Below are 23111 nucleotides of genomic sequence, written 5' to 3'. Positions count from 1 at the left end.
TATTAATACATTCTACAATTTGGATGAACCTTGAAAACATTATACTAAGTTCAGAATAGAGAACCCAGAAATGGACCCACAAACGTATGGCCAACCTATCCTTGACAAAGCAGGAAAGAATATCCAATGGAAAAAAGAAAGTCTTTTCAGCAAATGATGCTGGGAAAACTGGAAAGTTTGCAGAAAAATGAACCTGGGCCACTTTCTTACACCATACACAAAAATAAACTCAAAATGGTGAAAGACCTAAACATAAGACCGGAAGGCATCAAAATCCTAGAGGAGAAAACAGGCAACAACTTCTTTGACCTCGGCCACAGCTACTTCTTACTTGACATGTCTCCAGAGGCAAAGGAAACAAAAGCGAAAATGAACTATTGGGACCTCATCAAGAAAAAGCTTCTGCACAGTGAAGGAAACAATCAGAAAAACTAAAAGGCAACCGACAAAATGGGAGAAGGTATTTTCAGACAACATATCAGATAAAAGACTGATATCCAAAATCTATAAAGAACTTACCAAACTCAACACCCAAAAAACAAATAATCCAGTGAAGAAATGGGCAAAAGACATGAATAGACACTTCTCCAAAGAAGACATCCAGATGGCCAACTGACACATGAAAAGATGCTCCACATCACTCATCATCAGGGAAATACAAATCAAAACCACATTGAGATACCACCTCACACCTATCAGAATGACTAAAATTAACAACTCGTTTAACAACAGATGTTGGCAAGGATGCAGAGAAAGAGGAACCCTTCTACACTGCTGGTAGAAATGCAAACTGGTGCAGCCACTCTGGAAAACAATATGGAGGGTCCTCAAAAAATTACAAATAGAACTACCCTATGACCCAGCAATTTCACAGTAGTATTTATCCAAAGGATATAAAAATGCTGATTTGAAGGGGCACATGCACCCCAATGTTTATGGTGGAACTATCGACAATAGCCAAATTATGGGAAGAGCCCAAATGTCCATCAACTGATGAAAAGATAAAGATGTGGTGTATATACACAATGGAATATTACTCGGCCAGCAAAAAGAATGAAACCTTGCCATTTGCAACAACACGGATGGAAACAGAATGCATTATGTTAAGCGAAATCAGTCAGAAAAAGAGATATATGATTTCACTCATCTGTGGAATTTAAGAAACAAAATAGATTAACATAGGGGAAGGAAAGGAAAAATAAGATAAGAACAGAGAGAGGGAGACTCTTAAATTAAGAGACTCTTAAATATAGAGAACAAACTGAGGGTTGCTGGAGGGGAGGTGGTTGGGGGGTGGGCTAAATGGGTGATGGACATTGAGGAGGGCGCTTGTTGGGATGAACACCGGGTGTTATGTGCAAGTGATGAATCACTAAATCTATTCCTGAGATCATTATTACACTGTATGTTCACTAACTTGGATTTAAATTTTTTAAAAAAATTCTATAAATAAATAAATAAATAAATAAATAAATAAATAAATAAATAAATAAAATTTTTGTGGTTAAAATAAGAAAACATTATGCTACGTCAAAAAAGACAAACACAAAAGGCCATATATTATATTATTTAATGTATATGAAACCTCCAGAATAAGTAAATCCATAGAGACCGAAAACAAATGGTGGTTGCCAGGGCCTGGAAGAAAGGGCAAATGGGGACTGACTATTTCATGGAACAGGGTCTCCTACTGGGGTGAAGAAAATGTTTTGGAACTAGATAGAGGTGATGGTTGCACAACAAGGTTAATGTACTAAAGTGCCATTAAATGATATACTTCAAAATGGTTAATTTTATGTTGTATGAATTTCACCTAAAAAAAAAAAAAAAAAAAGCCAGTGCAGCCCTTTCACGTTGCTGTCTGGAAGGGGTGGGAGGGGAAGGAACATTCCAAAGCTTCCGTCCCAAGTGCGGAATCCTCTGCTGCTCAAGTTCAAAGCCAGAGCCCTGCCAATAGGGATCTAGGAGAGGAGCTCTTACTTAAAGGTCACCTATTGTAGGATCTGGCAGGCAAGGGCTGGGGCAGGGGCGGACCATGAGGTATCCACGACCCAAAACAAAGGTGGAAAGTCTGGTCAGGAGTCGAGGAGGATCCACGGAGGGTGGGGTCACCCCCACTGAGAGCCCGGGTCGTGAAGCAGCTTTCCCTGTGGGTGCAACGGTGAGCTCATGTTAGCTCCACTCGTCTTCTTTCACTGTGACTCCTCTCTCTGAGCTTCCCTCCTACTTCGGGAAAGAGCTTCACGGGCACATTGCAACACAGCGCGTTGGGGAGAGGGTGTGATTTAGCTTCTCGTTGCTGCTGTAACAAATTACCGCCAACTTCACGACCTGCAATATAAACTTACCATTTACAGCTCTGTAGGAGACGAGTCGGATGTGGGTCTCGCTGGGCTGGAACCAAGCATTGGCGGGACTGTGCTCCCTCTAAAGGCTCCAGGGCAGAGTCCGTTCCTTGCCTTTTCCAGCTGTGGAAGCTGCCTGCACCCCTTGGCTCGTGATCTTCTTTGTCTTCCAAGCCAGCAGTCATATCACTCCAACACCTGTCTGTCATCTCGTTCTCTGACTCGCTGTCTTCTCCCATCTTTAAGGACCATTGTGATTACACTGGGCCCGCTTTGGTAATCCATGATAATCTCCCCATCGCGAGGTCCTTAACCTAATCACAGCTGCAAAATTCTTTTTGCCATGTAAGGTAGCACATTGACAGTCTCCAGGGATTGGGACAGGGACGTCTTCAGGGGCCATTATTCTGCCTACCACAACGTGGTGGGGAAAGGGACATCTGCTATACAGAATCACTGATGACCATCAGCAGAGAGACCCACAACCTGAGGGACACGAGACAAGAACTAAGTAAATAAGCTGAAATGCCTCGATTGGTCCCTAAATTAGCAAAAGCTACCCTATCAGAACAGAAAAGGAGGAGCCCCAAAAATATGTGATTCTAAGACTAAGAATCTACATGTCTGAAGCATTTGCTAGGTGCCGGCATCTCCCCCACACACACAAATATTGTACCTGGTATGTAAATTAAGCCACATTCTATAAATGAGGAAAGAGAGGCTATTAGGCAGGGAGATTGCGAGAAATTACCTGAAATCTCCATCTCGCGGCTGGGAAGTCCACCACATGGCATTCGAATCTAGTTCTATTTGATGTGAGAGCTGAGCTCTCAACCTAACGGTCGTATTACGGCAGGCATCAGGAGGCACGTTCTTGTACCCGGAGCTCAAGCTGAGAGTGGAGTCCTTGTGAACGTAACAGTCCCATGCGGACATTTGGTGGGCAGCTTTTCCTGGGGTGATTCTGATGCCCAAGCTCCTTCCATGTGTGTCTCTGCCACCTGCTAGGCCTCCGGGTCTCCAGCCTCTGGAGGCAGATAAGAAACCAGGGGATGAAGACAGCTTTTAACCACCTCCTCCCCGAAGGGACACGTCTCCTGTGTCCACATACCATTGGCAGAAGCTGGTCTTATGGACCCACCTCGATGCGGGAGGCTGAGACATCTAGCCTCCGGGAGGATGACCACTTTCTAGGAATAAGTGTCCCCTTTGGATAGGAAGTATAAATGCGGTGAACGGCTGATCAGGACAGTACCGATACGAGTGAACGAATGAATGAGTGAATGAAGAAGTCTTGCTTCTCACACGCCTACTGACAAAAGTGAAGGAGACCATCTCTATAAAGTTGCTCTCTAAGGCAAGAAAAGAATGACCTACCTCATCTAGATCCAGGTTTGCTAAGGTCTCTGGAGTTATCTGAACAGCATCAAAGCACTCCATCTTTTCTGAGGACGCGGTGTAGAGAGACATCGACTTGTCCATATGTATACAAAACAGGACCCCCGATATGTCACTAGATGCCCGAGTTAAAGACAGTATTCTAACCACATGAGTTGACGAGTAGTCAGTGCGCTCTGGACAATGGCATGCAAACAGAATTGTGACACGAGACCTCTGAGCAAGTGTCCTTAAAATAAGGGGGGTCCTTTCTTCCCCTCTTCCACTTCCCCCAGACTGGAGGTTAGGGAGCCATCCTGGGTCGTGGAGTAGGTTCCTAGGTTTGGTGGGTCCCTAGGTTTGCTGAGCACACAGTTGCCAAACCAACCCTGGATTGCTCAGCTCCAGCGTGGGTTTACGTGACAGGGAGCGATGTCTACGACGTTTAAACCACTGTTGTCCTCAATTTTCCATCACGTGCAGACAGACCTAATCCTGACTATTCCACACGGGACTCTTTCTCTCTTTAATCAAAGAGAATCATCATGCAAAACACACCACTAATGACCAGACCAGCCTCCAGCACAACTATTTTCTGTGAATCAAAGGATCTGCCCAGAAACCTCAATTTCGTCACCGGCATTGCTGCCTTCCCCGCCCTCCGTCACCCCAGCCGGTGTCCGTGATGGCAGGGCCTGCCGGGCAAGCTTTGAAACGACTTGACAACCGGGAGGAAATGAAGGGTTTTCTCACAGGCCTTGCCCACAAGCTGCCTCGCTGACAAGCCTGTTTTATGCTGAGTGACTCTGCTGGGTTGGGCTAAAAGTACAATGGTACAAATCCTTCCAGACAGCTGTCATCTGCCTGGAAATTGTAGCTTCCTGTTACCACTGTAAACCTCCAGGGACAGAAGCTCAAAAGTGATTCTCTTCCTACTGACACTGTTACAGGGAGATGTGCCTCACCTAAGCTTTCCCTGGCTGGGCCTGCTAACCCAGACAACCTGCCATCCCGGGCAGAGGCTGACGGAGCCAGGCCTCTGCTGATCCACAGTGATGACACTTCTCTGGAAAGTTCTGCGTGTCAGTGGGGAACTCAAACTCTTGGTTTTGACTCTACAGAATCTCAAAGCTCCTCAGTAGGACACTTTTCCAGTTCCTGGCTCCAAGCAAAGCCCCATTGAGACTGTTGCTGGCTTTTCCCTTTCACAGTGGGGGCTTACAATATTTCTTTGATCATGAGTGCTTAGAGAAAGTAATGGATCTTATGAAGTACCTCCTCCTAGACAAGAAGCACAGGTGCTCATGCAACATACAACTTTGCCCCACAATTTCCCAAGGTTCTAGGATCCCTGATGCCCATCCATGAGTGCAGAATCCCCAAGTTAAGAAGTCTTGCCTTGAGGGGTGCCGCGGTGGCTCAGTTGGTTAAGCATTCAACTTTAGCTCAAGTCATGAGCTCGGGGTTCATGAGTTCGAGCCCCACATTGGGCTCTGTGCTGACAGCTCAGAGCCTGGAGTCTGCTTGGGATTCTGGGTCTCCCTCTTCTGCTGTTCCTCCCCCACTCACACTCTGTCTCTGTCTCTCTCTCTCTCAAAGTTAATAAAGATTAAAAGAAGAAGAAGAAGAAGAAGAAGAAGAAGAAGAAGTCGTCGTCTTGCCTTGAACTCCAGAGCAGATTTAGAAACCAAAGTCACCTAGTTTCCCTCTTTGAGATAGTGCCCTCACTACCACTCCAAAACAGAGTAGTCCAAATTGATTCTAGAGGCTTCAGTTGCTTACAGGCTTTATTTTCCTTATGACCAACAGCGAGGGAAATGGTGCACACTCCCTCCCCCCTTCCTGCTCCAAGGTCCTTTATCTGCAATTTAAGTCCCAACTAACTCTCTGTTCCTGACTTGTCTCATACAAATAACCCACACCCAGCCACACTGGACTCTGTGTGCAGTTCCCCAAACATGTGGAGGTGTCTTCTGTGCCGTGCCTTTGCTCAGTCAGTTTCCTACCCCCGGATACCTCTTTGCCCATCACGATCTGTCAAAACACCACTTCTTCTCCAGTACCCTGGAAAAATAGACTTCTCCATGAAGCTTTTCCTAAACCTTCCTTTGTGCCTTCAGCCTGAGCTTGAATATCTGTTACGGGACACATCGCCTTCCATAGTAGATTATTTGAATTCTTGAGGTCTGGGATCAGACTGATTGGGTTTCGATTCTGGTTCTGTCTCCTTCTTGCTGTGTGACCTGCATGCATTTCTTAACCTTCCACTTCTCTCCATTTCCAAAACCCTATCCTAGTCCAGACCACTGTCATCTCTCACCAGCCCCCTAACTGGTTTACCCTGCATGTATTCTATCAGGTGGAACCATAGGAAATGGCCCGCTTCTAGGACAAAAAGAATGGAAGTGAAAATTTCATCGGATTCAACCTGATATGTCTTCCCATCTGGTTTCCACACTACAGAGTGAGTTGCCGTTTTCTAGAGCCCCCTGCTTAAGTCTTCAATGGCTTTACCACTGCTCTTAAGATAAAACTAAAGCCCCAAAGCATGGCCTACGTGCTATCTGATCCTCCTCTCTTCTCTAGCTACGTATCCCCACCATTCCTTATCCCCTCTGCACCAGACCCACCGGTTTCTCCTAGTGCCTCACCCTCTCCACGTTTCCTGCCCCATAGTACTTTTACACATGCTCTTTCCACTACTTAGAATATTCTCCTCACCCCCCTCAGTCACACAACTCCTTATCCTTCAGATCTTGAGAGTCTTGTCTGACCTTTCCGCCTTCACCAAAGGCCCCATTACATCATGTTCTCTGGATGTGAAGGTCATCTCCCTCACAGCAGCTGTCCCGGTGACCATTTTACATTTATCTGTATGATTAGTTGACACGTATCTGCCTCCCCCCATTGGCACTGTAAGTTTCTTGAGAATAGGGCTTGAGTCTATTCTCACTGACCGCCGAATCCCCAACCCAATGCCAGGCATACAGTGGGTGCTAACATGTTTTGGGGGCTAAATAAAACATTTAAAACTATGGGATGGAAAAGTGAAAAGACTGGATGCAAGGTGACCATGGTGGAAGCAGATGGTAAAATGAAGACCTGAGGCCTATTCTACATGCATGACCTTGGCTGTTCTTTAGAATGTCCATCTTTTGCTGTAGGCATTTTATAACCAAGGAAACTCGAGATATCAAATGACTTGCCGGCGGTCACATAATGGTAGATCTAAGATGACCCTCTAGGTTATCCCAATCTCATCTTCTTTTATTTAAAAAAAAATGTTTTTTTGAGATAAGCAGAGGAGAGAGCAAGGAGCCCTGGAATGGGAGCCAGGAACTCTAACGCCCACAGGAGCCAGGCAGGTAACGCAAAGACTGAGGTGCACCAGAGCTCAGATGAGAGAGAGTGCTGGGAACCACATCCAGCTGGAAGGTGCACTCCCATCTAATTCCACCTCTGAATTATTATTGGTGGATGGGAACTTAGGCCCAGGATTTTTAGGCTATCCTAATTTTTAAAAATTTTTTTAATGTTTATTTATTTTTGAGAGAGAGAGAGAGAGAAAGAGAGAGTAAGTGGAGAAGGCGCAGAGAGAGAGGGAGACACAGAATCCGAAGCAGGCTCCAGGCTCCCAGCTGTCAGCACAGAGTCTGACGCAGGGCTCAATCCCATGAGACTGTGAGATCATGAGCTGAAGTCAGACGCTTAACCAACTGAGCCAACTTAACAACTTAACCAACTTAACCAACTGTGCCCCAGGCTAGTCTAATTTTTAAGAGAAATTTAAACCTGGACTTTTATAAACCTGATTTTAAAACACTATGCAGATCATAGGGCACCTGGGTGGCTCGGTCGGTTGAGCGTCCAACTTCGGCTCAAGTCGTGATCTCGCGGCTCGTGGGTTCGAGCCCCGCATCGGGCTCTGTGCTGACAGCTGGGAGCCTGGAGCCTGGAGCCTGCTTCGGATTCTGTGTCTCCCTCTCTCTCTGCCCCTCCCCCGCTCATATTCTCTCTCTCTCTCTCTCAAAAATAAATATTTGAAAAAATTAATAAAAATAAATAAATAAATAAATAAATAAAACACTATGCAGATCAAACGGAACATGTCTGTAGGAGGATTGTGGGCTTCTGGTGCCCATTTGCAATTCCCACTCTAGCTGAATGGGAGAGCAGTAAGAAAGATGCTGTATTGCCATACAGACTTCTGCTTGTACCTCGCATGGAAAACATTTGGGTAGGGCTCTCATAAATAACCTTAGCAATAGTTTTCCAACTTGAACTTTGATGGTTCCATGAAACTGAGACGTCAGGATCAGTTAATCTATAACTGGTTTTATTGTTCCAAGATCACTATGTTCTGTGAAAGCAAAGAAACAAAGCCTGCAGAGGATAAACATCTTCATTCTCCCCAAGGAAGCCAACGGACAAGGAACTCAAATGGCCATTGTCAGAGAATGTATAGATTACAGACTAGGGTGTTCCCTTTCCAAACAAAATACAGTCCAAAGATAAGCTTTGGCCCTTAACTTAATTCAAAGAATGGCCCTTAACTTAATTCAAATCCCCACTGAGACATTGCAATCACTTTCAGTATCCCAGAGATCATGGGAAAGTTTATCTTTAAAGTCATTCTGAAGGAATAAATGAACGTCACACACTGCTCTTCCAAGAAAGAAGCTGTGATCGAATCAGTATCCGCTTTACTTTCAATTCCTCAAATTCTGGAGGGGCCGGGCACGTAGAAGAGCTTCACGGATTTTTCCACCTGACCTCCCCCACCTGACCACCCACTAAGTACATGCCTCAGAAATCACTGGGATCTTTTTTTTTCCTATGGTGTTTATTTACTCAATGCAATCAGTAGCTACTCAGCCACCATCATGTAAGTTATTTTGTGCCACATGCTGCTGATTTGAGATCCTAGGATGTCTCTCATCATACTCGCCTGTAACTTTTAAAAGGCATCAGAAGCCAGTAAGAGAACTCAGGAACAACCTTCCCACATTCCTGGGTCCTTTGAAGAGGAGTCATTTGATTGCTGTCTAGGATAGTTAGCATGTTTACACTGCTCTTACATTAGTGAGGCTAGGCAACTACTGGAACAGGCAACCCAGGAGTTTTGACCCATGAACAGAATAAAAATTTGTTTCTTGAGTCAATTCAGGCTGGTGGGGTGGGGGTGGGGGCTGAACAGTTCCGCTCCACATAGTCAAGCGGATTGGTCCACAGGGATTTAGGATCCTCCGATCATGTGGGACTATCACCCTCTTAGTCCAAGGGATGACCATGTTTTTCTGCAAAGGGCCATAGAGCAAATATTTTAGGTTTTGTTGGCCACATGGTCTCTGTCACAACTGTTCAACTCCACCGTTATAGCACCAAAGCAGCCATGGACAATATGTAAATGAATGGGCATGGTTCTGTGGCAATGAAACTCCATGTACAAAATCAGGCAGTGGGCTGTGGTTGGCTCATTTTACTCTACGACCTTCTCTCTCCCTCTTCTCTCTCTCTCTCTCCATTCAGATAGTGGATAGAGAAAGAGCAAGTTCCAGGAGAGAGGCACATGTAAAATTAATGTCGATCCCCATACAACTGTCATGAGGATTACATTAAACAATGTTTGCAAAATGCTTAGCGCAAAGGTCACTATCTAGGAATTGCTTGATAAATGGCACTGTCATCTTTTTTTAAACACAGGAATAAAGTACCTTTGATAGTTACAGGAGTAGGTGGTCATATTCAATTGAGGGGAATCAGGAAAGGTTACGGTTGATTCTCAACGGTAGGATAGGATTTTAACAAACAGCGCGGGAGCAGCTTGAGCAAATATATAGCAGTCAGAAAGCAATGCAGAGTAAGCGCATATGGCTCCAGTTGGCTTGTGAGATATCGGTATGGAAAGGTAAATGGGCTTTGAAGAGCAGGTTTAAAGATCAAATGTTCAGTGGCAATAGGGAGCTACCGAAAGTTGTCGAGAAGTATACACGTAACCATTGTGTTCCAAAAATCTGTTTGTAAATTTGTTTTTTGAAATAGACTGTTTCCTTCCTTCCTTCCTTTTCTTTCTTTCTCTTCTTTCTTTCTTTCTTTCCTTTCTTTCTTTCTTTCTTTCCTTCTTTCTTTCTTTCTTTCCTTTCTTTCTTTCTTTCTTGAGTATACACGAGCTGGGGAGAGAGGCAGAGGGAGAGAATCTTAAGCAGTCTCCATGCTGAGCATGGACACTGATGCGGGGCTCAACCTCATGACCCCGGGATCATGACCTGAGTGGGAATCAAGATCAGACACTCAACCGACTGAGCCACCTGGGCACCCCCAGACTGTTTTCTAACATAGTAAAGGCAATAGGAGTTAGAGTCCCAGATTGGTCTACAAAAGCTTACTTCTCAGGGTTTTATAACCTGAAAATATCTGCAAAGAAATGGTTTTACCCAACTAACATGCCCAGAAAACCAATTCAGCTATAGAGCTATATAAACGTTGCTCTGATTATCATGGTCTCAATCTAAAATAAACTTTCCTTGGAAAAGTTCCTCACTTAATGTGTACAAAGATTTATAGCTAACTATTGAAATTCCTGGAAGGGTATGTCATGATAAAATACAGACTTCATTTTGCCAACTCATTTGGATACTGAGAAATGATTTGCATAAAGGTAGAGCTGTGAAGTCAGAAGCCTTTAGCTGGGCCCTCATGTCCAGATCCCTACAAAGAACTACTTACACTCCTTGACTCAAACCTGTCGGTTTTGTCTGTTAGAAGCCATCTGAGTTGAAAGCATTGACTTCAGTCACCTTCGGAACAGGAATCCCTTCAGCCACCTGCTGCTGGAGAAATCTGTTCTGATATTCAAGGGAGGGTCTGCGCAAACTGCCATTGAGTGGAAGCCTCAAAACTGGGAGGACTCACGGCCACTGCCTCATTCTGACGTTTAATGTGAATAGTAATTTACGCATTCATTTATCCCATCTGCCGTGTGCCAGATGCTCTACTGGTGCCAGAGGTAGTAGAGACAGCCCGTAAGAGTCATCCCTGGAACAGGTGTTTACACTACAACACTGTAACTTATTTTCTGGGGGTATGTCCAGGTCAAAGCGGTACCTAGGAAAAGAGGCATCTAAGATGGTCTACGGGGTCATGGAACGCTTTTCCAAAGATGAGGGTATCTGAGGACAGATGTAAAGATAAACAGAAACTTTACAAAGAATGGAAGCCAATCTCAGAGGACACAAGCAAATACCAAAAGCATTTGATTACAGAGCACTGTGCATATTCAACGAATATTTGCTAAGGGGACGGAGGGATGGACATGAAGAGGTCTCCTGTGGCAGGCTTCTATGGTCCTCCACCCAGAGGTAAAGAAGCCCTTCTTCCTTCCAGATCTCCAGCGTGCCTGCAAGTTTCACTCCAACTCCCTTCAGCTCCACAGAAGACATCCTGGCTTTTCCCATTCTGTTAAGTTAAAAATTAAACATCTTGACAACGAGGGTGGCTCAGTCTGTCAAGTGTCCGATTCTGGCTCAGGTCATGATGTCATGGTTTGTGAGTTCGAGCCCTGCATTGGGTTGTCTGCTCTCAGCACAGAGCCTGCTGTGGATCCTCTGTCTCCCTCTCTGTCTGCCCTTCCCCCACTTGTTTTCTCTCTCTCTCTCTCTCTCAAAAATAAATAAACTTTTTTTTTTTTAATGTTGACAGGGGCACCTGGGGGGCTCAGTCGGTTGATCGTCTGACTTTGGCTCAGGTCACGATCTCATGGTTCTTGGGTTCAAGCCCCACATCGGGCTCTGTGCTGACGGCTCAGAGCCTGGAGCCTGCTTCGGATTCTGGGTCTTCCTGTCTCTCTGCACCCCCCCCACTCACACTCTCTCTCTGTCTCTCTGTCTCTCTGAAAATAAATAAACATTAAAAACAATTCTAAATGTTGACAATGAGGAGTTCTCATCCTAATGCACAGTTTAATGCTGCATTAGCCCCCCTCCCCACTGCGAGCCCAGGGCCGAGTTGTGTGCTGGGAAGAGACGCCAAAGCGTGTGCAGTCGGGGCCACCAGTCAGTTATAACGTCACCAGAGACTCAAAGATCTGAATTCAAGAAACACATCAGGACAGAGTCGGCACACTGTGTCCTACCAAACCGTCTGATTCGCACTCGACATGACACACGAGAACTGGGTTTGTTCACAACCATTAATACAGCTCACGCTCTGGATTCCATCTCTCACATGCAATTCTCTGAGGTGCTCCGTGGAAATAAGCCACTCTGGGCTGGTGGACAGGGTCTGGATAAGGCCGACCTAAAGAACTGTTGGAGTCTCCTCTTTTCCATCGTGGGGTGACGGGCCTGGCAGACACTTTCTTTGCTTATGTCTTTCATTCTTCTTTCCACACCCCATCATCTTCCCTCTCCCCATTGTCTGTTTCACACCCAGAACTACATCTGATAGGGTACCCTGAATGAGAGGATGGCGTTCAATGGCAGGGGGACTGGGCAAAATCCCAGAAGGACTCGTCAGAAGTTAGAGTTCCCAAGAGCTGACCGCATTCTCCGCTCTTCGCTTGGGACAGCAAGGCAAATGTCCCTCTGCCTTCTCTGGGTCTCCTGACCCTCAAACAGGATCCTCTTAAAAAAAGTCCTTTGATAATTAATTTAGATGATCCTGCATCTACCCAGTATTTAAAGACAGATTTAGGGGCAGATGGGTGGCTCAGTTGGTTAAGCATCTAAATTTAGCTCCGGTCATGATCTTGCAGTTTGTAAGTTCGAGCCCCGCGTTGGGTTCTGTGTTGACAGCTCAGAGCCTGGCACCTGCTTTGGATTCTGGGTCTCCCTCTCTCTCTGCCCCTCCCTCTCCCCCTCAAGAATAAATAAACTTTAAAAAAAAATTAAAAATAAATAGAAAAGCCCTGGGGTGACAACTGGGATATTGCCCATTAAGCCGCGCAGTCAGCAGACAGTCTGGTTCAGTTGCTGGTCAAACCTCGGAGCCTGTGCCCTCCTTCCTCCGAAATCATGCGTGTGCCAGGATGCACGGGGTCCAAGCATTCGTCGGTAGCAGTTGCCCCGCTCCCCGCCCCGCAATCTTTTATGAGACATCGAGTCCCATTCCAACACCTTCAAGTAACAATCGAGCGTCCAGTCCTCCAACTCTCATGAGACATTTTCAAGTCGCTGTTACCCAAGAGAGTGAAGCTCTTACTACCGCCTGCTTCCAGACCAAGCAAGCCTGTAACGCCAGCCCCACTCACCACTTACATTGTTTGTTCGTTTCTGAGACACAGGGATAGTCAGCTTGTGTTTTCAGTCCATTTCTATTTTACGATGAACCGTACAAAATTTCTAAAATTTGATGATTTTAATCTACAAGAACTGCAATCGCAGGAGCTTCCATTTAATGTTTTTAATTTCTTTTTTTTTTATTTTTTACATTTTATTTGTTGTGTCTGCATCTTGGAGCAGAGAAGGTAACAGAATATAAATTTACTTTTCCAAGCTGACCAGAAGTCTCTTCTCTCCTGTAAAAGGAAATTCCCATTCATGATTTCGAAGTTGACTACCAGAAAAAGAAACAATGGGGGTGGTGCCTGGGTGGCTCAGTTGGTTAAGCCTCCAACTCTTGATTTCGGTTCAGGTCGTGATCTCACGGTTTGTGAGTTCAAGCCCTCCATCAGGCTCTGCACTGACAGTGCAAAGTCTCCTTGGGAATCTCTCTCTTTCTCTCTGCCCCTACCCTGCTCACACACTCTCTGTCTCTCTCAAAATAAATAAACTTATTTTAAAAAAGAAAGAAACAAAGAATGAAGGTGCAGGGATCTTAAGGTCAGAGCAAGGGATCAAAAAAAAAGTGTCACCCAACTAAGGAGACTAAAATTGGGGGGATCAATGATGGAGAAGAAAATTACTAGGGTTGAAAAGGGAGATAAGATGGGATTAAAGGAATCAAGAGGACGCCATTAGAGAAAACACTTGTGAAACATGCTTCCGGAGACCAGTTCAGAAAGTGACAGTGAGGTCCAACAATAATACGCTTACATGTCAAGCGACCGCAAAGAAAGCAGATTTGACCTAAACTCTGGGTTGCCCTGGCAACTCTGTTAGGAAACTCCTTGTTTTTCCCAAGGAAAAGAAAATAGCTTAGCTGGGCTGGGTTCAAAGAGCTAGGCTCCGAGAAGACAAGACTATGTTATTCCAACTGAGACACTACAATATTGGCGTGTGCACCCCAGTCTGGGACCTGGTTGCAGAGTGGTTTGATCCCAAGCTTTTCCGCAGTAGAAACAAAGAGACGTGACTCCCAACAGCAGTATGAGGTACCAGTGAATGGCCACAGACGAGGAGCCCTGGGGAAGATTAAGGGATACGACTACTGCCAAAGGCAGAGAACTCTCTTGATCCGGTGCTTGACCACCGGAGTGATGAGCAGAAGTGGTGGGAGCTGATTGTTTGAGATGCAGTCTTGGGTTTTTCTCGTTCAGCTCAGAATCCCCTTTCCCCAGTCAGTATCTCAAACATACAAAGGCTTTTCTGCAAAATTATATACACTACTTAATTCCCAAGGGCATTATATTTAAAAAAAAAAAATTTTAATGTTTATTTATTTATTTTGAGAGAGAGAGAGAGAGAGAGAGAGAGAGAGAGAGAGAGAGAGAGAGAGAAAGCTGGGGAGGGGCAGAGAGAGAGGGAGAGAGAAATCCCAAGCAGGCTCCACACTGTCAGAGCTCACGAACTGTGAGATCATGACCTGAACTGAAATTGAGTCAGACGCTTAACCGACTGAGCCACCCAGAGACCCCACCAAGAGGATTATATTTATTATGCTTCACACACACAATAATAAAGACATCCCAGCAACGTTCCCCCATCAGAAGCTATACATAATCACATACTAAGTCTTCCCCTAGCCTTTCTGTCTGTGTTAGCATCATGATCTTAATTGTCTTCCAGTTTACACACTTCTCTTGAATGCATACGAATGATCAGCTCTTGGCTCTGGTCTGTCTGTCATATCAGAATCATTAAGCCAGACTCCTATTCATTCTATGTGTGGCAGTCTCTCCTTTCCAGCAACTTCACGTTCACCTGGATGAAGCAGAACATCTGGTTGCTGGACACGACTTCACAAGTGTGGCATTCCCATTACGTTGTGTGTTATCATGAGGACAGCAAGCCATTGCCTCCCTAGAAGTCCACCTTCCTCTCCCCTCAGAGGAACACAGATGAAGAGCCAAAGCCCCCGGCATATATGCAACCAGGGACATCCGTGTTCCCTGCAGGTATACCCTTTCATGCTAGTCCCAGCTTTCCTGAACCTTAGGATTGTAAATCGTTTTCAGACTTGATTACAAAATGGCTTCAAAGATTTTGTGCTTGAATAAATTATCTGAAAAGAAGTGAGTAAAAGCCTACTTGGGAGCTCAGTTTTTAGCTCCTTCTTCTGTGGGGTGCCAAAACATCTTACAAGAAACATGAAGTTTAAAAAAAAATTAGACAAGACTACTATTTTTTATCATATGGAAACTGTCCCATTGCATTGGAATTATATCTCATATATTTTATCTCATGCATGCTACTTGGTCGTATTTTGTCATTTTATTTGTTATGCAGCGACCCTGGGGAACATCAGAAAAGAGAAATTTAAGCACAGCATTACTGTATAGTGTAGCATGGGAGAAAGGGCACAGGATTAGTATCTTGGCCTCTCTGGACCTCAGTTCACACATCTCTTTAATCGAGAACACAGTATTTAACTCACAAGGGCTATTTAAAAAAAAGCGTATGGAATTTTTGCAAGCTGGACAATACTAGAGCATTTTTATCACTGTTTTAATGATATAAGAATCATAGAGTGATGGAGCAGGAAGGGACCTTGGAAGTTAACCAGTCTGGATTTAAGAAATTAAGAAACTGAGCACCAGAAGGATTAAATGACCTAAACTTGGTTATACACCATGGGGGGAAACTTCAACTCTAGATGCAGGTAACTGAGTCCCACTACAGATCCTCTCTCAACAACAGGGCCATGCGGATAAAGAGAGAGAGAGAGAGAGAGAGAGAGGAGCCAGATGCCATCTGAGGAACCAGTGGAGAGCACTGGGGACACCAATGAGCTCGAAACACATGTGCCCCATCCAGGGAGGAGAGCTATTATTTGTCTCCAGGTAATCTTCACCTATATCAGTGTATAGAGGCCCTGGATTGCCAGATCCTCTCATTTTTTTCAAGAGAGACCAGAAATCTAGATCTTTGGATACGTGAAGCCACCCAATTTTTAAATCCGCAAGCAGCAAAATCAAAAATAAAGTACGACTACATCAAACTAAAATGCTTCTGCACAGCAACAGAAACCGTCAACAAAGTGGAAATTTAAAAAAAATTTTAAAGCTATTTCAATTATTTTTTATTTTTATTTTTTAAATAAAAATTATTGTCAAGTTAGCTAACATACAGTGGATACAGTGTGCTTTGGCTTCAGGAGTAGATTCCCATGATTCATCGCTCACCGACAATGGTAAAATAATGTATCGGCCAAACAAAACACCTGAGGGTAAAAATTAGCCCATGGTTTACCAGTGTGTGACCTCTGATCTACAGGGAAATGTCCAAGTTCTTTCTCGTGGTATCAAAGGCCCTCCAAGATCCGTCCCCTGCTGCCTTCTCCAGCTCCGTCTCCCACCTGTCCTTGCCTTGGACTCAGGGTCCAGCCGCACTGAACAGCACGTGATTCAACAAACACACCTACTGATGGTCACTCTGCTGCCCCTGCCCCTTGCCCCCTGTCCCTTAAGCCTGCAATGAGCCTCTCTCCGCTAATTCGCATGTTTCTTTTATGATGGCTCGGCTCTTATTCCCACCAGGAAACTGTCCCTGAGCAGTCTCCCCTCAACACCACCATCAGCCAACATGCTCATCCATTATGTTCTTGCAATAACTTGCACATGTGATTGTATTGACCTCAGAGCACTAAATGCTCGTTTTATGTCCATTGTCCCAGCCAGAATCTCGATGTATGTGGAACTGAAATTAGACTCTTCTTTCTTACTCAGGTGTGACCACTGATCTCCCTTCTGGAACCTTACTCTGCTTCTACAGTGGTCTTTGACTCTAAGTACTACTGATCTATTGGAGGAGATGCTGAAATTTTCTTAGCAATGGGTTACTTCATGGAGGACACCTTTCTCAGGGACTCAGGTGACTCTACCTCTTTGGATGGGAGGTTGCTGAATGAAGTTAATCTTTTGAATCTCCTCAGCACCTGAGGCAAGCCCATCCAACATCTAGGTCCTTTTTTGTCTCCCTTTTGCATTGTTTTTCACTGTTTGTTTCTTTCCTATTCATGCTCCAAAGGAGCTGAGCTTTCCCTGACTGGTGCTTGTCACTAAAGCCAGCTCCTTAGAAAGTTCACATGACTCAGCCCCACCTGGAATCTTGTACAGACCTGCAATTTTTCACCGTAACAAAGTGGGCTAAATGGAGGTGGAGTGTGGAGGGTAAATTCGGCTCTACCTGAATTGTATGGACCGATACCAGATAACTGAGTGACCAAAAGAAAATCGCGGTGTTTAAGTGAAGAGTAGACGAACGTCAGAGAGACCAAAGCACAGATGAGCGTTGCACTACATCTCTTAATTCCCAGCCCAAGACATCTTCCACAGCTCTCAGCCACCCCAATCTGGGTGGCTACTTGAGTCTACGCCATCAGAATCTTGATGTTTAAACAGAATAAATTCTCATTGGGGGTGTTTATCACAATAAAGCCCTGAAGTACAGTTATAAAGATTTCACTTTAACTTGGCAGAACCGTGGACAGCGCCCAAGTTTGTGCCATAAATTCTTCCCCTATGAAGCGGGAAGAAATCTTGGCAACAACACATTAAAGCTCTCCAATTTTACAGATGAGAAAACAAGTACCCAAAAGGTTATATATATGACTTGTCTAATGTTACGCAGAGATGAAGGTCAAATTCAAGACTCAGAATCTATTCCAGGTCTCTTTGCCCTATACTCTGCTATTTCCCAACACATTATGACAACATGGGGGAAATGGCAAAAGAACAAATCCAGGGGAATTTAGGGGACACCTGTTATTTCTCATTTTTCAGCATGCATGTCTTCTCACTTCTGTCTTGGGGAACTAGAACTTCCCTACTGCAGGGAATGTATCCTGCTTTCCTCTGGTCAGTGGGTGTTATGTCAGACTGAGCCAATTTAGGTTCTCATTCCCATGATTTCAATATGAATAGGATTACTCAAAAAAAGAACATATAGTTGAAAGCTTGCTGGCATCCTGAGATGGGTCTTCCAGGTTTGAAGAAACTTCATCTCATATAACCTAGAATCATGCAAATATAAAGATATATATTTTAATTCTCCTAAATATTTGCTATAGCTCTTCCTTATTCTTATATCATTCATCTTTCTAAAACTATCAAGAATTAAGAAGCATTTAGTGTTTTCACAATTCATTAGGTAATTTATACTTTTTTCCAGACTGCAGGATAGTGCAAGGTAGAATTTAGCTCTAAGATAATAATCAGTATCTCATTCTAAAATAGAAATATAAAAAAAGTCTACTCATGGTGACCCTTAAACCTGCCTTTAGGACATAATCTAAAGTTATTATTCTTTCACATGGGTGAGTCCATAAATTGCTGAGTTTGGATTGATTTACATTTCATTCACAGCTTGTATGAGATTGCCTTCCATCTAACACTCTTTGGTTACCCTGAGTTCATTTAAAATGTGTCACCACACTCCCTGGAGACAACGAAGTAGCATGATCCACAATTTATTGATGGAGGGATAATAGAGTTTACACAGGTGTACATAACCTCAGAGAACAGGGTGGGGGTGAAAGGACAAAGGAAAAAGGAAAAATGAGGCATCTTGTGCAGTAAAAAGAGCCTGAGTTGAAAGTCAAACAGCCGTGTGATACTGGGGTTCTAGCTCTAGCTCTGTCACTAACCAAGTTATCTTGAATCGATCACAGCATTTCTCTAGATGGATGAAGTTGCCTCTAACATTTCTTCCGAAACAACATCATAGGATCTCTCCAGTCATTTATGCAAATAATTTTTTAAAACACTCGATTCTTAATATCACCATGAAGTGATCAATAATGGGACAGTCAACGATGATGTGTTGTTCTTTCTAGATCCTGAAAATATATGTTTACATAAGAAATTGATTGCACCCTCTGACAGGAGGAAAGCAGATATTTAGAAAGTTTAGCAGGACCTCATTCATCTTTGACACCTTCTGGGGCCTTGGTTCAAGTGGATTTGGGCACAAATATCTCTGGGCTGTGTAATTACATAAGGGCTTTAAACTGCAGAAACACCTAGTATGATGCTAGATTGAAAATCCAAGATCTGGGTTCCGGTCCTGCCCACAGCTCCTTCTGTGTATATGACTTTGGTGTACTCATTAGGACCCTGGCAGAACACAAGGCCACAAAGGTCCAGGGATGCCATGGGAGGACCAAGCAGCAGGTGATCCAAAATGCACCTGAACACATCAGAAACCATCAGGAAACTGAGCTCAACCAGTACTCACTCATCTTTCACCTGGTCTCTGCTCCCACCAGCATGCTGGCTTTGTTCTCTCTTATTTCACACTGGCTTTCTCTACTTGCTAAGAAACACAGTCTCCCACAGCTCTAGACTCAGGTTTGTTTATTCACTCAATCAGCTATTGCTTTAGAGACTGACTGTATGCCATGCACCATTCTGGCACTAGGAGCACAGTGGTGACAAGGAAAATGTCTGCCCTCAGGGATCTTCTATTCTAGTGGAACGGAGAAAGTTGCGCACTACACAAATGTACAAATAATATACCAGGTAGTGGTAACTGCTGTGGAAAAAAATAACCAGCAAAAGGGGCAGGGGAGTGCCAGGTGGTGGCGCATGTTATTTTATAAATGTGGCCAGGGAAAGTCTTCTCGTGTTGGGTATTGTTTGAACAAATAAAGGAGTTAGGAAGAAAGTAATAAGAATATTTGGTGGATGGGCAAACACGAAGGCTCTGAAGTGAGAACATGCTCTTGACATGTTTGAGGATAAACAAGAGGGCTAGCGTGGCAGCATAGACACAGGGGAAAGGAAAGAACTGAGAGACAAGATTGGAAAGGTAGCAATGGCCAGACCATATAGATCCAAGGTAACTGTAAGGATTTGGGCTGTTACTCTGGAAAGGAAAGTCATTGGAAAATACTGAGCTGAGAAAAATGACAGGATCTGATTCATGTTTTAGTAGAACCACTCTGGCTGTATGTAGAGATTAAGGGGTAGGAGGGCAAGATGGAGGAGGTGAAACTATTTCAACAACATAGTGAGAGAATGTGTGGCTGGGTAAGAAATCATGTGGTAGAGTTGGTGAGAAGTAGCCATACTGAATATATTTTGAAGGCAGTCAGCATTATGTGCTGAAATATTGGATTTGGAGGTAAAATTTAAAAAAAAAGGAGAGAATCAAAGATAGCCCAAGGCAGAGAATAAAAGAAATCTGAAGACTGAGCCCTGGAGCTCTCCAGCCTTTAAAGACCGGGAGCTGGGAACAAACCTGCATAGTAGACTGGGAAGGGATAGCCAGCAAGGTAGAAGGAGAAGCAAGAGAGTGGTGTCCAGAAGCCACCTGGAGATAATGGAGGAGGGAAAAGTGATCAGGATGCTACATGCTACTGAGCGATGGAGAAAAATGAGTCCTGAGAACTGGCCAAGGGATACAACCACAGAAGGTTCACAGATGACCTGGACAAGAGCTGTTTTTAGTAGAATGGTAGAGACAAATGCTCTAAAACCTTGTGCCACTGAAGAGGTGCTGAAGTCTCGGTTCTAGTTTTTAAAATCCCAGAGATAAGCCCTGCTTAACTTGTTTGGGTAAAGCACCTATCTTAAGGTGAATGAACTACGACCTTGGGGAAGGATAAATTCATGGATCAGTGGTGGACCAGTCAAAAGTGGATCTCAGCCTGCCGTGTGAGAACACGGGCACTCTGAGATATATGTGTGGATGGAGAAAGGAGAAAGGAGTCAGGAAGGGGGAGGAAAAGGAGGAGATCACCATGGATCTCCCAGACACTGGGTCTGTAACTTAATCTTCAATTATACAGTAGCATTGAAGTCCCAGTGTCACAGAACTGGTGTTAAAATCAGATCAAACAAGAGACTGTGGTGAGGGAACTCTGCACATATACTGCAACTTCTTTGCAAACTTGATGGATGACTGTTGCGTTGCCGAAGTGTGAGCACACACTCGTATGGCACTCCCTGGCCACACTAGCCCCGTGAAGAACCTGCAGCCATATATATTTAAAACAAGTGTATCTGGATGTTCTGACTAGAGCAACACCGTTCTTTTTCCCAGTTTTAAATACTGAGAGCTCTTAGGAACACATTCTCTTAATATCTCTCAGAACAGAAAGTAGGAGAAAACATACCAAGAGGAGCTTAAATTAGAAGTAGCATAAGAAAAATAAGAAATCATTAGCAAGGCAGGAAAGGAAAGAGGCAAATAAAGAAGGTTGCTTCCCCGCCCCCCCACATATCTGCATGCAGTGGGGATTTGTCCTTTTTCTTTCTTTCTAGTTCTGACAAGGCATTTCAGATCTGAAGTGTTTTAAAAATGAGAGATCTTGAAGAGCCTGAGCCCCAAATGAGCCTAATTACCCCGTGGTTCTATGTTAGGTCCTTAAGGAGGCTTGTTAATTCTTTGATATGAAATGAGCCCTATTTGACGAAAGATTTGAGGAAGTTTTGTTCCTATCCTCAGGGAATTAAGAATTTTTAAGAAGTGCTAAGACTTGTCAGACTTCCTCTCTGGGAATTGTAAATGTCCTAACTTCTTTTACCAAACCAGGAGTTTTCTCACAAGGCTCAGGACATGAATATGTGACCCTTTTTCTGCGTTATCCTCATCTTCTAAAATGAACCACAAAAATCAAGATAAAAGACACTGAAGTTCTGAGACCTCAGAAATTAGTTCAGCAAGCATCTTATTGCATTTCACCTTCTTTTGTGTTTCTTTATAATCATGTTGACTTATTAGTCCAAAGAAATGGATAAATTCCCATGTTTCTCTTTTTAACATAAAACATCTATAGTTCTTACATAGGGGATACATTTTCCACTTGTGACACTTAAAGAACTAATCTCGGGGCACCTGGGTGACTCAGTCGGCTAAATGTCTGACTTCGGCTCAGGTCATGATGTCGCAGTTCGTGAGTTCAAGTCCCACATGGGGCTCTCTGCTATCAGCACTGAGCCCACTTTGGGTCCCCTGTACCCCACTCCTCTGCCCCTCCTCTGCTCATGCACACACTCTCTGTCTCAAAAATAAATAACATTAAAAAAAGAACTAATCCCACAGAGACTTTAAGACAGAGTGGAAAGAAGAATTAAAATTGTTAAAATGTCCCATTCTACCCATAGTTATCTATACATTGAATGCAATTCCTATCAAGATTCCAATGGCATTTTTTTTACAGAAGTAGAAAAAAATGATCCTAAAATGCATGTGAAACCACAAGACTCGGAATAATCAAAGGAATCCTGAGGAGAACAAAGTTGGAGGCATCACTATATATTACATATTATATATTACATATTATATATTACATATTATATATTATATTACAAAACCATAGTAATCAAAACAGTATGGTACTGGCAGAACACACACACACACACACACACACACACACACAGATCAACAGAACAGAATTGAGAGCAGAGAAGTAAACCCACATGTATGCAGCCATCTAATACTTGACAAAATAGCCAAGAATATTAAATGTAGAAAAGACAGTTTCTTCAATAAATGGTAGTAGGAAAACCGAATATTCACATGCAAAAGAATGGAAGTGGAGCCCTATCTTATGCCACCACAGAAATTAACTTGAAGTATATTAAAGACTTAAATGTAAGACCTGAAACTGTAAAACCCTGTGAGAAAACGTAGGAGGAAAACTCCTTGACACTGGTTTTGGCAATGATTGTATGGATCTGACACCAAAAGCAGAGTTACAAAAGCAAAAATAAACAAGTGGGACTACAAAAAACCAAAAGAAACAACCAACAAAATGAAAAGGCAGCCTATAGAACAGGTGAAAATATTTACAAATCACATATCTGATAAGAGGTTGACACCCAAAATCATTTAAGTAGGTCTTCTCCAACCCATCTGATCTCTACAGGAGTTTTCCTGGGAGCTGTGGGTCCCCTCTTGCAGCTCACCATGTGGACCTTGTTGGCACCACATGTCCTTCCCTGTGTTCTCCTGTGGACCCCCGCCCTCCAACATGCCCTTGGCCAGAGTACATCCAAAGTGGTGCCACAGCCTAGCAATGTGCAGGCAGCCCCAATAGGGGCTGGCATCACTCCAAAGTGATTCCTGC

This window comes from Lynx rufus, unplaced genomic scaffold (assembly GCF_022079265.1).
Source record: "Lynx rufus isolate CCGP_SWC_20201006 ecotype Redwood Valley unplaced genomic scaffold, mLynRuf1.p SCAF_10, whole genome shotgun sequence".
Lineage (NCBI taxonomy): Eukaryota > Metazoa > Chordata > Mammalia > Carnivora > Felidae > Lynx > Lynx rufus.
This window is presented reverse-complemented; position numbering follows the sequence as displayed.